We start from the raw sequence: 11,304 nt of genomic DNA, 5'->3' as shown, positions 1-11,304 counted from the left end.
CTCATTTGCTTTCTCTCTTTCTCTAATGACTCTGTTTCTCTTCCTTTCGTTTTTAGGGATTTTAACATCGAGGGTTCGTCATCATTTTCGCAAACTTTTCGTTTTGAAAATTTTAGTTTAATCCCCCATACTTTATAAAACCCCTAAAATGCCCCTAATAATTCAAGCCTGGCTCAGCTCGCGAGCCTAACGAGCTGAGCCAAGGCAGACTCGAACTCGGCTCATGCTCTCTCACGAATCGAGCCGAGCCGAGTTGGCTCGCGAGCGGCTCACCTTGTTGAACAACCCTACATTGAACAATCTCTAAAAGCAAAATCAAAATCAATTGAAATTCAAATTCAAAATATATGCAATTTAATCTATACATATGAACAAAGCTTTCTTGAGACCTTTGGGATGCCACTATTTAATTGTTATTAATATTTAGGTGAATGTGAAGGGACTAACATAAATCTTCTTACATGACAATCATTTATTAATAGAGCTCCTAAGATCCTATGTGACATCCTACGTGTAGTCCAAATGGTGATCAATATATAGAGAGGGTAGACTTTAGGATTATATAGATACTAGTTGCGCGGGCAGGTTGCTTTTGAAATTGGATATGGACATATTGTTTATCTTTTGGATTGTTTATTTACTTATGAATTTTATGTGAAAAAGCAATATTTTATTGTATGTATTTCTTGATATATTGGATAATAGAATTAATAATAGTAATTTTTTTCATTGTTACACATTCATATATAACTTATTATTTAATCCAATTTGCTAAAATTAATTATAGTGGATATATATTGTCAAATATATTTAATTCAAAATGTTATTATTAATTATAGTCTTCTTTGAATTGGACATTTTTGGATTAACTTTGACTTCTTATTTTTTTGGATTGGATAGTTAATGCTTTTTCAGTTGTTGGCCGGGTTTTATTTCAATTTTTTAACTGTTGTACTGATTGTTTGGCTAGGTTTTATTTCAAATTTGTTTACTATTTACTTAGGGTATTGTTCAGTACATTGTCATTGTCTCTACCTCGCTGTCTTGTATCTGTTTTTTTTTTTTTTTGGTTTTTCAACTACTGTTTTTTGTTTGTTTAGAGCTTCGGCAGTATCTAAACAATATTTTATAGGAATGTAAGTAATATTTATTTCGTCCTTGTTTCTTTTTTTGTTTGTAACTCTTTGTTTTCATTCTTTTTTTATTGTTTGATTTGTTTATCTATGGTTTATATTATATTGTGTAGCTTAGTTTGATATACATTGGATAATGACAATGAGGATTAAGTATTTGTTTGGGCTTTTATAGTTTTGCAAGATTGATTTTTGAAATTTGATTGTAGCATGGAGATCTGAAATAAAGGGTTGAAGAAAGTGAAACTTTATTTGGTTTTATTTTTTATTTTTTGAGTTATTTTACTGTTGTTCATATTATATTGTAAAGCTGTGTTTGATAAACAACGGATAATGAGAGTGATGATTAAGTATATGTTTGGGCTTTTATAGTTTTGCAAGATTGATTTTATATTTGGCTTTCGTTTTTGTTATGGTATTGTTGATAGCATGTCAACCTCAAATCAAGTGTCGAAGAAAGGAAACGCCCTGTTAATGTTAATCGTAGATGCTCTGTTCATTTTCATGAAAAAGATCTTGAAAAGCAAAATGAAGATATTTAGCGTCTTATTGATTCTGTTATTTATAGTGAAAGTGAAGAAGAAGATCAACGACCAATACATGTGATTACAGAGAGTTCTTAGTCCAATAGGAAAAACAAAACTATGGAATAGAAAGTAAACAAAGCAAGCTTACTTCTCCTGATAATTCTTGTACCAATCAATTCAAATACCGAAGTTTATATTTTAGTTCGCAGAAAGAGGTATTATCAGCATAGTTGTAAAAGTATTGTTTTTTATATGGATTTTCATTATTGTATCGATTTAATTGCTTTTTTTTTTTTTTATGTTATTTTGTTAAATAGATTGAAATTTTAACTCACGAGAACCATAAACTTGCTTTAAAGCTGGAAAAATTGCTTGGTAAACTTGAAGTGGTATCTTTGTTATGACTTTTATATTTGTCTGATTTATTGAATTGTTTTTATTCGGGATTCATGTTTTTTAATTAGTGCTGTTTGGAAGGTGTTTTGAATATATGTTCTTTTGCATAACATATATGTGTTTGTTTATATTATAGAACAATTTTATTCTATTAATTTTTTTTATATTTTTGGATAAATAACTTACAAATATTTAATTTTATTGTAGCATGAGAAACATGTTGAATCATATTCTGGATCTGTGGAGAAATGGAAGGATATGTTTTTGAGTTCAAATGTTTCAAAATTTGTTGAAAAGGCAGTGGGTATACCTTGTCAATCAAAACCAGGGAAAAAACGTGGTCACAAACCCAAAAGTTCAACTATCCGGCAAAAGGAATTGGATATATAAGTTATGTGTAATTAGTTTTTGTGAAACTTTGTTGTTTTTTTTTATAAATTGTAGTGTTGAATATGATATTTACATTTGTATAATTATGAATTTCTCTTATTTATTGTCTAATTATAATTTATCATGCTTAAAATTAATTAATAGTTGGGTTACTTGTTATTGTAATTTATTTTAGGTTATAAAAATGATTTCAGGATTAAGCAAGTATATATTTTCATTTTTTTAGGTTAATATTATGTATATGTTATTTATTATTGTTCAGAATATGGGTTGTTAACAAAAAAGAATAAAAAACTTAAGATGATGAGAAGCAGAAACGATTGCTATTGTATTTTGGAATTCAATATATTGTTATTTTATTTATTATAAAAAAAAATGTGTACATTCACATTCTTCATTTCTTATCGTGATGATTTGCCAGTTCCATTTCGTTTGCAGCAATCTGTAACTCCAATATCATCAGATTAGAAATAATAATGATTGTTGAATGTATGATATCCACCAACTTGTCAATGAGCTGTTTTGCTTTCTGTCTTTTGGTATTTATATTCTTTACATTGCTTTCAACATTTTCTATAATCTGTCTCAATTCGTACCGTCTGTTAAGTATTGCTGATTCAGCTGTTGAAAAAATAAAAAAAATTGTTAGTTTATGAAAGCTAAACAATTATAGAGTTTATGCATATAAAAAAATATAACCAAATGAGTAAGATGTCTGGTACTGCTCTCAAAGTTCTTCAGATTTGATGTTTTTTCTGACATTGCGAAATACACAGGAAAAGTAGAAAGCATCAATAAAAATTCAGTATTTTGTGAATACATTACGAATACAAATTTGCTTAACCTTATAAATAGATATATATCAAGAGTTGGTTTTAATAGCAATTGAATGAATAGAAAATGAAAAGACATATGTTGAAAAATAATCACAAGGATTGAAGAAGATAAAAAAAAAACTGTTGGATAGTGTGCTATGAAATGGAAATAAGTATTTATTTGATAGTTTAATTATTATTATTAAAAGGATTGGTAAAAATAGTTATGGTAGTAGATCAAAACAATTGTTCGAACAATGTTCAAAGAAACAGATTCAATGGTTCGTTATGCACAATTATCAAGTCAGATTAATAAATTGTTCATAACTCTTCACATTCTCATAAATATTTGTAACCATTAATATGAAAGAGCAACACATAACATATACAATGTAACAAAATAAAAACTTATCAAATCATTCATATTCATAAACCCCTTAAATTCACATAAATGCATTTTGAATAACATACAATGTATAAAACCCTTTACATTCACAATTTTTTTTTTTTTTAATTTTTTTTTATCATGAACGTTGAATATTAATAGATTAATATTTATTGTCAATATGAAACCAACAACAATCAATAAGAATGAAGTTTACCACAATGAAAAGTTAACAATTGGTATTCGAACAATCAAGTTTAATAAATAAGTAAATTTGTTTGTGAATTGTTAGTTTTTTTTCAAACCGTTCATATTTACATTAATATTTGTAATTCTTCAGATTATTATCAAATGAATTTTAGGTATAAAACATTTTAGGGTTTATGTAAATTTTGTTTTATCTAAATGAAAATATTTAATGTCAATGTGAAGTTTGCCTTTTAAATTAATAGTGACGTACATGATTGATCAAGCTTCAATGACTAAGGTTGTTAATATATGTTATTCATACAAAAAAAATATGAAACACTAATTATATTAAGCTATATGTCATAGCGAATCGTTTTTATGTATATATTACAAATCATTATCAATGATGTGCGGTAAAATCTAAAACTCAAAAATCATGGCTTATAACATGATATCATGTGTTGGAAAATCGTTTACATGTTATGTTAATAACATACTTTATTATTATGGTTAGGAAATAGGATTATGCGATTTGAGATTTTTTGTTCAACAATATAATTTGTAATGCACGTATCATCTGTAGGATTAATTTTGACTAATCACTGATATTTTTAAATTCAGTAAAATATTATGAATATCCTAATTTGAAGATTCTATTACAAATTGTATTTTACACATACTATTTGATAATCTACACAACAATTTTGGCAGGTGATATTTTTTGGTGTTGTTATTCTGTCCCAGTGCACAACACTTTCATCTTGTTTGTCACAAATCCCAAATATCTTTCTTTTGATAAGAATCGTTGTTGTTGGAGTCAGGGATTTGAAGGTTTCTCTGCAATTTCTCATCCTGACAAAATAGTATGGCTGTTTGACCAACTTCAGTAGAATTTGTATACCTTTCCATTCATATAAGGTTAGCAGAGCAATTGCGAAGTGATATATAGTGCTTGCATTGTATTTGTTTTGCAAGCTACATTCAGCATCGGTAAACCTGTGTGTACATCATGTTCGATGAAGACTAAGTGTATTCCAAGCAGTAATAAAGCATGTATATTTTCTACGTTTGCAAACTTTTTTTGAATTGAAAGTCCATGTAGCGTGATTGCTGGTAGCTTGGATCTTTGCTTGTAGATATTTCTTTTACACAATAGTTTTTTTGAATTTGCTTGTTTATTAAGATATTTGCATATGCAAAATGTTAGATAAATAAAGTGTAATTTATATCTTGTGATAGTATTTTGATATAGTAATCAATACCACTTGTGTTAGTAGTACTTACGTCAACTGAATTGCGCATAGAGTTTGGACGCTTCTTCGAGTTGCTTTAAAAATGATTTGTTGTAGTATATCTGTCGGTAGTTGTAAAATATTACTAATTTGTGTTGTTGAATCTTCGTCAGCCATTGTAAGATTTTTGAGTGTATGAAAACTTTAGATATTGGAGATTTGTGTGTAGTTTATATAATTTTTTGGTTGATAGTGAATAGTCGTTATACATTATTGATTTAAATAAAATTGTTAATTGCATCTGGCTTTTAGTATTTCTAAACGCTGATTTTGTTATTGAGCATTGAATTGTATTTGGGTAATTGTACATCATATGTCAAACGATTTATCATGTGAAAATGGTTCGCCAAAGTCAATCTTTCTATGTGTCAACATAAACACATCCTGGAAACATTATAATAAGTATTAGTAGATTATTAATGTTTATTAATTATTGTTAGGCTAACGATTTTGTAATAATTACTTGTCATGGTTTGCAAAGGCAAATTCTACATTAGCAACATATCTTGATATAAGTATGTTACCAAAACAGTATGTAATAAGTATTGGTCATCGGAAGATTCATTGTAAATATTCAAAATACATGATACAATTGTTTGGCAAAGCGTTGTTATATGTTGTTCTGTAATTGAAATGGCAGGAGTATTGTTTATTAAAATTGTTTGACATATACCATTGATAATGGCAAGTTTTAATTTTATTTAATAAATTGTTCAGTTTGTTCGACTTGTTTGTTGAATACATAATTGTAATGTTGATGTATAATATTTTATTAGAATTGTTTGATTATTTTGCAATTTGATAATCTGCATAATAATATAATGTTCATCATATAAGAGGTGTAATTATTCAAAGTTAAAGATTTTTTTTAGTATAAACGTTGTTGTTAAATTATTGTTCAGCATGTAGGTTATTATACAATAAAATTGTTAAACTTATATTTATAATATTTACAAATAATGAGTTATTTTTGTTAGTTTGTTGTTTTAAGTATTTTTGCAAATTTGGACTGTTGCTATTGTATTTTTGAATGGAATATATTTATATATTTATTAATTGTATTGTAAACATCAAAAGATTGTGTACATGGGATTTTTTCATTTCTGTTGCTGATGAATTCCGAGTTCTCTTTCCTTTGCAACAATCCTGAACTCCCTCTTGGTTAGATCAGAAATAACACTGATGGTTGACTGCATGATTTCTAACAGTCCATCAATTGTTTCCTTCAAATTTTGTCTTGCAACATTTAGTTTCTCCATGGTGGTTTCGATATTGTGAAAAATATCTTTCAAGTCTACCCGTTTGTTGATTGAAACGGGTTCATACGTTAAGTATAACAATCAAATCTTGTTAATTTAAAAAATATAGAGATACAGAGTTTCTGTATAGAAAAGAAAATATTAGAATGGTTTAGATGTTTGTTACCTTCTGTAGAGTTCTTTGGATTTGATGATCTGTCAGCCATATTGAGGTAAGCAGAGAAAATAAATCAAGTATTTTGTAAAGGCAAAACAAATACAAATTTACTTATCCTTATATAGATATTAACATGAGAAGACGTTTTAAATGAGAATAGAATATGAACAATTGGGAACCCAACATGTATCTGTTCATAAATAAAGGCATTAGTTATTAAAAACGATTTAAATGACTCTCCGTATAATGTGGAGTGTAAAAGTTAGAATATTAATAGATTTCTGTTAAAAAATAAACACAGGCATATTAAAATTTTAAAACAATACAAATACATATTGATATTGTTATGTTTTTAAATATATATAGATATATTTACTTTAAATTTAAATGGTTTGTATTTTTGTGTATGTTGTGGAATTAAACACATCTAAAATATTTGAGAACAATACAGTGGTTCGCCAAACCAAAATTATGGAAGTATATGCAAATGTATGAACAATATACAATAAAATAGGTATATAATTATATATTAAATGTATAAATTCAAAAATGTTTAGAAAACTGATTAATAACTGTTATTAATGGGTTTGCAAGTATAGTTATTAATTCAAAACTGTTCACCAACAGTTGAATATTGTTGTGAATGAGTTATATTTTTTTTGAACAATAAAGTATACAACACTTAAAATTTAACAGTTGTTATTTGAAAATGAATTCCAATTTGACAATCAATTTTTACAGAAAAAATGCTATTAGGTATTTTATAATGTTTTATGAGCAAATGTTATGTCTCTCTTTTATAAAATTGATTTGTCTATTTTCCCTTCTTGTCATTCATCTCTTCATGGTATTGCTTGATTAATTGTTTCATATAATTAAACATTACTCATTCTGTATTTTATTAGTTACTATCATTGATGAACAATATCAATTGCTTTTATTATAGTATTTTAACATTTGATATTGTATCTAACAAAAAATATTTAGAACGTGTTATAATAAACTTTTTAATCAGTTAAACATTTGACAATGTGACAATTGAAAAAGAATTTTATTTATTATATCTGTATTGTAAACATGATTACATCATCATTTTTTACTATCAGGTTTGTTTGGATGATGTAGAGGAAAGATCTTGAACTTTCTGTTTAAGAAATTTCAATTCCTCTTCAACAGCCAAACTCTCCTGTTTATTTAGATCAGAGACAATGCCCATGCAAGAATCCATGATGTTACCCATTTCATTGGTAACATCTTTCAAATTGAGTCTTGTCGCATTTAAATCGTCCAGATTTTTTTGGACTTTCTGCAGAAGTTGCTTCAAGATTTTCGGTTCGTCCTTTTTATTCATCGGCAAACCAATTGACAAAAAAAGAAATTCATGGAATTGTATCAATTTACAAAATATTACAAACAAAAAATACTTTGTACTTTAATTCAGAGAAACATTGTCAATGCAATCATATTTGTTTCTCACCTTTTTGTTTTTTTGTTGAAAAACTTGAAATATTTTTATCTGCTTTCTTCTTGCCTTTATCCGCCATTTTAAAAAACATGAACAAAGCTTCAGTAGATAATTAGACTATAATAAAAATTTATATAATGATACATATGCTGTTTTAGTAATTGTTCTATATATATATAAGCATGAAACTATGAACTATCATTTTAATGTATATGGAAACCGAATAGTTAGAAAACAAACAGACATATCATAATAAATAAATTGGTCGATTGAAGAATGTGCAAAAACTATTTGGAAATTGTGAAAGACAACGATCATTGATATTATATCAAATTTAAAACCAAATAAATGTTAACAATTTATATTTAAATTATAATCAGTATTTTTATTTATTATAAAAATAATGTTTTTTTAAAATCACTAAGATTTATTCAAATTTGAATATAATGTTATTGTAATCAAAGATGAAAAGAAAATCAGACAACATTTTCATAAGATATTATATTTTTTCACTAAGGTTGCGTTTGGTTCGGGGTGATATAAGATTAATCTTGTAATATTTGTTTAATTTTCAAGATTCCCTCGTTTAGTTGTCAAGTAATAAAATATTACGTAATCTTTTATTGCAAATAGTGTTTATTATTAGTAATATTGGGGGTAGTCAGATTACCTTCCCAAGGGGTGTTAATATAAGATTACCAAGGTAATCTTAATTTTGACCCATTTTGCCTTTAATATTTTATCATTTCAGTCACATTTGCCCTCATATGTCTACCAAATAACAATTCCCAAACCCCCAACATTTGAAAATATAGCTAAAACACCCCAGCCACAAAAAAGTTTAAAAGTTAACAAAATACCCCTAGCCACACAAGACCACCGCCGGCTGCTAGCCACCACCGTTGGCCATCGACGAAAGTCATCATATCGGGGCAATACCGGTGGGATCTTGCCGGTTGTGTGTTGGTAAAGACGTTTCCGGCCATGGATTTGTGATCTAGGCTGAAAACGACCAGATCTGGCCGTTTCATGGCCAAAGATCTGGCCTTTTCATGGCCAAATCTGTGGCTATTTCACGACTACATCTTTGGCCGTGAAACGACCATATTCACGACCATATCTAGTCATTTTCCATGGCCGGATTAGGCCTTATCGGCGCATAACCAGCTAGATCTGATCGGTCGTGCGCCATTACGGTGGCTGCCGACAGTTGTGGTTAGCTGCCGGCAGTTGTGGTTAGCTGCCGGCAGTTGTGGTTGGCTGCCGACAGTGGCTTGGGGTGATTTTGCTATACATTAAAGTTTTATATGGATGGGGTGTTTTAGCAAAATTTCAAATATAGGGGGTTAAAAAAATAATTTAAAAAATAATAGAATAAAATAATAATAAAAATAATATTATATTATTATTTAAAAAGGAGGGTAGTATAGTAATCTACATAACACACCCACTCATTTATCCTTTTAACTAAACATATTCTTATAACATACCCACCAATTTATTCCAACCAACCAAACACATTTCTCTAAAGAATCCCTGGTAATCTATCTTTCCAGTAATACAACATTATCCTATAATACAACATTCCCTGAACCAAACACACCCTATTATTATATTTGATTAGTGGTAATCATGTTTATTTTATTTTATATTTTTCTGTGGCAATTGGATTTCAAGAATTTATAATTGTTCATATGATAAATTATTCAGTGAAAATATATTTTTTTTTAATAAGAATAATATGCAATTATTATTATCCCATGTGTATTCATTAAGTTTAAAATAAAATATGCAGTTATTGTTATTCTGTTTTAAAGGAATTATTATTTAATGATAAAAACAGTGCCATTATTATTTTGATGTGTGATGTCGTTTAGATTAATAAAATTTATATGTTGTTTAAACGTTGTCGTTCAATATGTTTATTACTTTTAAGGACATTTTATTGCTTAAGTGTATTTTTTCAGCTTGATTCAAACTCTCTAACCCTAACCCTAACGTATCCATTTCTGTTTATATCGCACCAGATTTGTTGCTGTAATTTCAAGAAAATTGATAACGGTGAACAGTTTCGTCAAAAATCCTATCAGTTTGCACAACTTTACACGGTAAAATTCATTTCTTTGTTTATTTGGATATGCATTTACACACAATCTGTATAATAGAATATCCAAATCAAAATTAGTGATGAATTTCCAGATTTGAATGGTTTGTAATCGCTTTGAACTCATGGTTGTTTGAAATTTTGTTTATAATTTGTCTTGTTGGTTTGCTGTAGTATTTGTTAATGCAATTTTTTAAGAAGGTACGAATAAATTTTTATACTATTATTTTTCTTTGTTGACGATTTTAGGCAATTTGGAATTTTTTTTTTTTTTAGGTTGACTGATGATTCCATTGTTCTTTTTTTTTTTTTTTTTTTTTTTTATAAGTCATGAAGTGTGCTTTTTAAATTTTAGATATGGCTTTTTAAAAATTGCTGAAGTTTATGGATAGAGTCGAAGCCAAATGAACATCTAATACAAGACCAAGCATTGCCTCGACAATAAAGTTGATAAATCAATTACAGAGTTCTGTATCAGTGCCTAATCCTATTGTATCCCCTTTTGGTTCATGTCATGTTGAAGTTATTGAAGAGAAAGATGATGCAATAGAAGAGGTTCCATTATGTAGGTTTATAAAGTGACAAAAAACACCTCAGCTAGAAAGTGAGAATATAAAGAATGAGAGGAAATATAGATCACTATTGACGAAAGAATTAGATAATAAGATATCTTTTGTTGGTAGTCAGGTATTAATTTTTTGGAACAATTTAATGGTTAGTTAAGTTTGTACTTTTTTTAATGTTTCTCATTGAGCTTTTATCTTCTTCCCTTGTATTTTTGCAACAGGGTTTTGAACTTTGGCAAGAAGCTCGGGAGCGTTGACTGGCAACGAAGAATATTATTTTAAAATTGCAAAAAGAAATCGAAGTTCTGAATTTTGACAAACAAAAATTAGAAGTAGTGAGAAAGGTTTTGAAAGAGAGGGTAGATAAAGTTGAAGATGACTTGAAACATCTTCACAAAGCATTTAAATATGCTGAACAATCTATTGTAAGTCAACAAAAAGAAAAGGAAGTTGTGATAAAAAGATTGAACGAATTGTTTAATGAGAATAGAAAAATCCAATCTTTGGTTGTCAAAGCTGAGAAAGAGAAGAATGAAGCTAAAGATTTGGTGGCAGACATGTTTATGGCCACCAGACAAGTTTGTGTAGATGCTTTCAAATTAAAATGAAGACTCTGAATTTTTGGA

The sequence above is a fragment of the Pistacia vera genome, unplaced genomic scaffold (genome assembly GCF_008641045.1).
Source record: "Pistacia vera cultivar Batoury unplaced genomic scaffold, PisVer_v2 Contig477, whole genome shotgun sequence".
In the NCBI taxonomy this organism is placed as follows: Eukaryota; Viridiplantae; Streptophyta; class Magnoliopsida; order Sapindales; family Anacardiaceae; genus Pistacia; species Pistacia vera.
The sequence above is the reverse complement of the archived record's forward strand: the minus strand, read 5'-3'. Positions refer to the sequence as shown.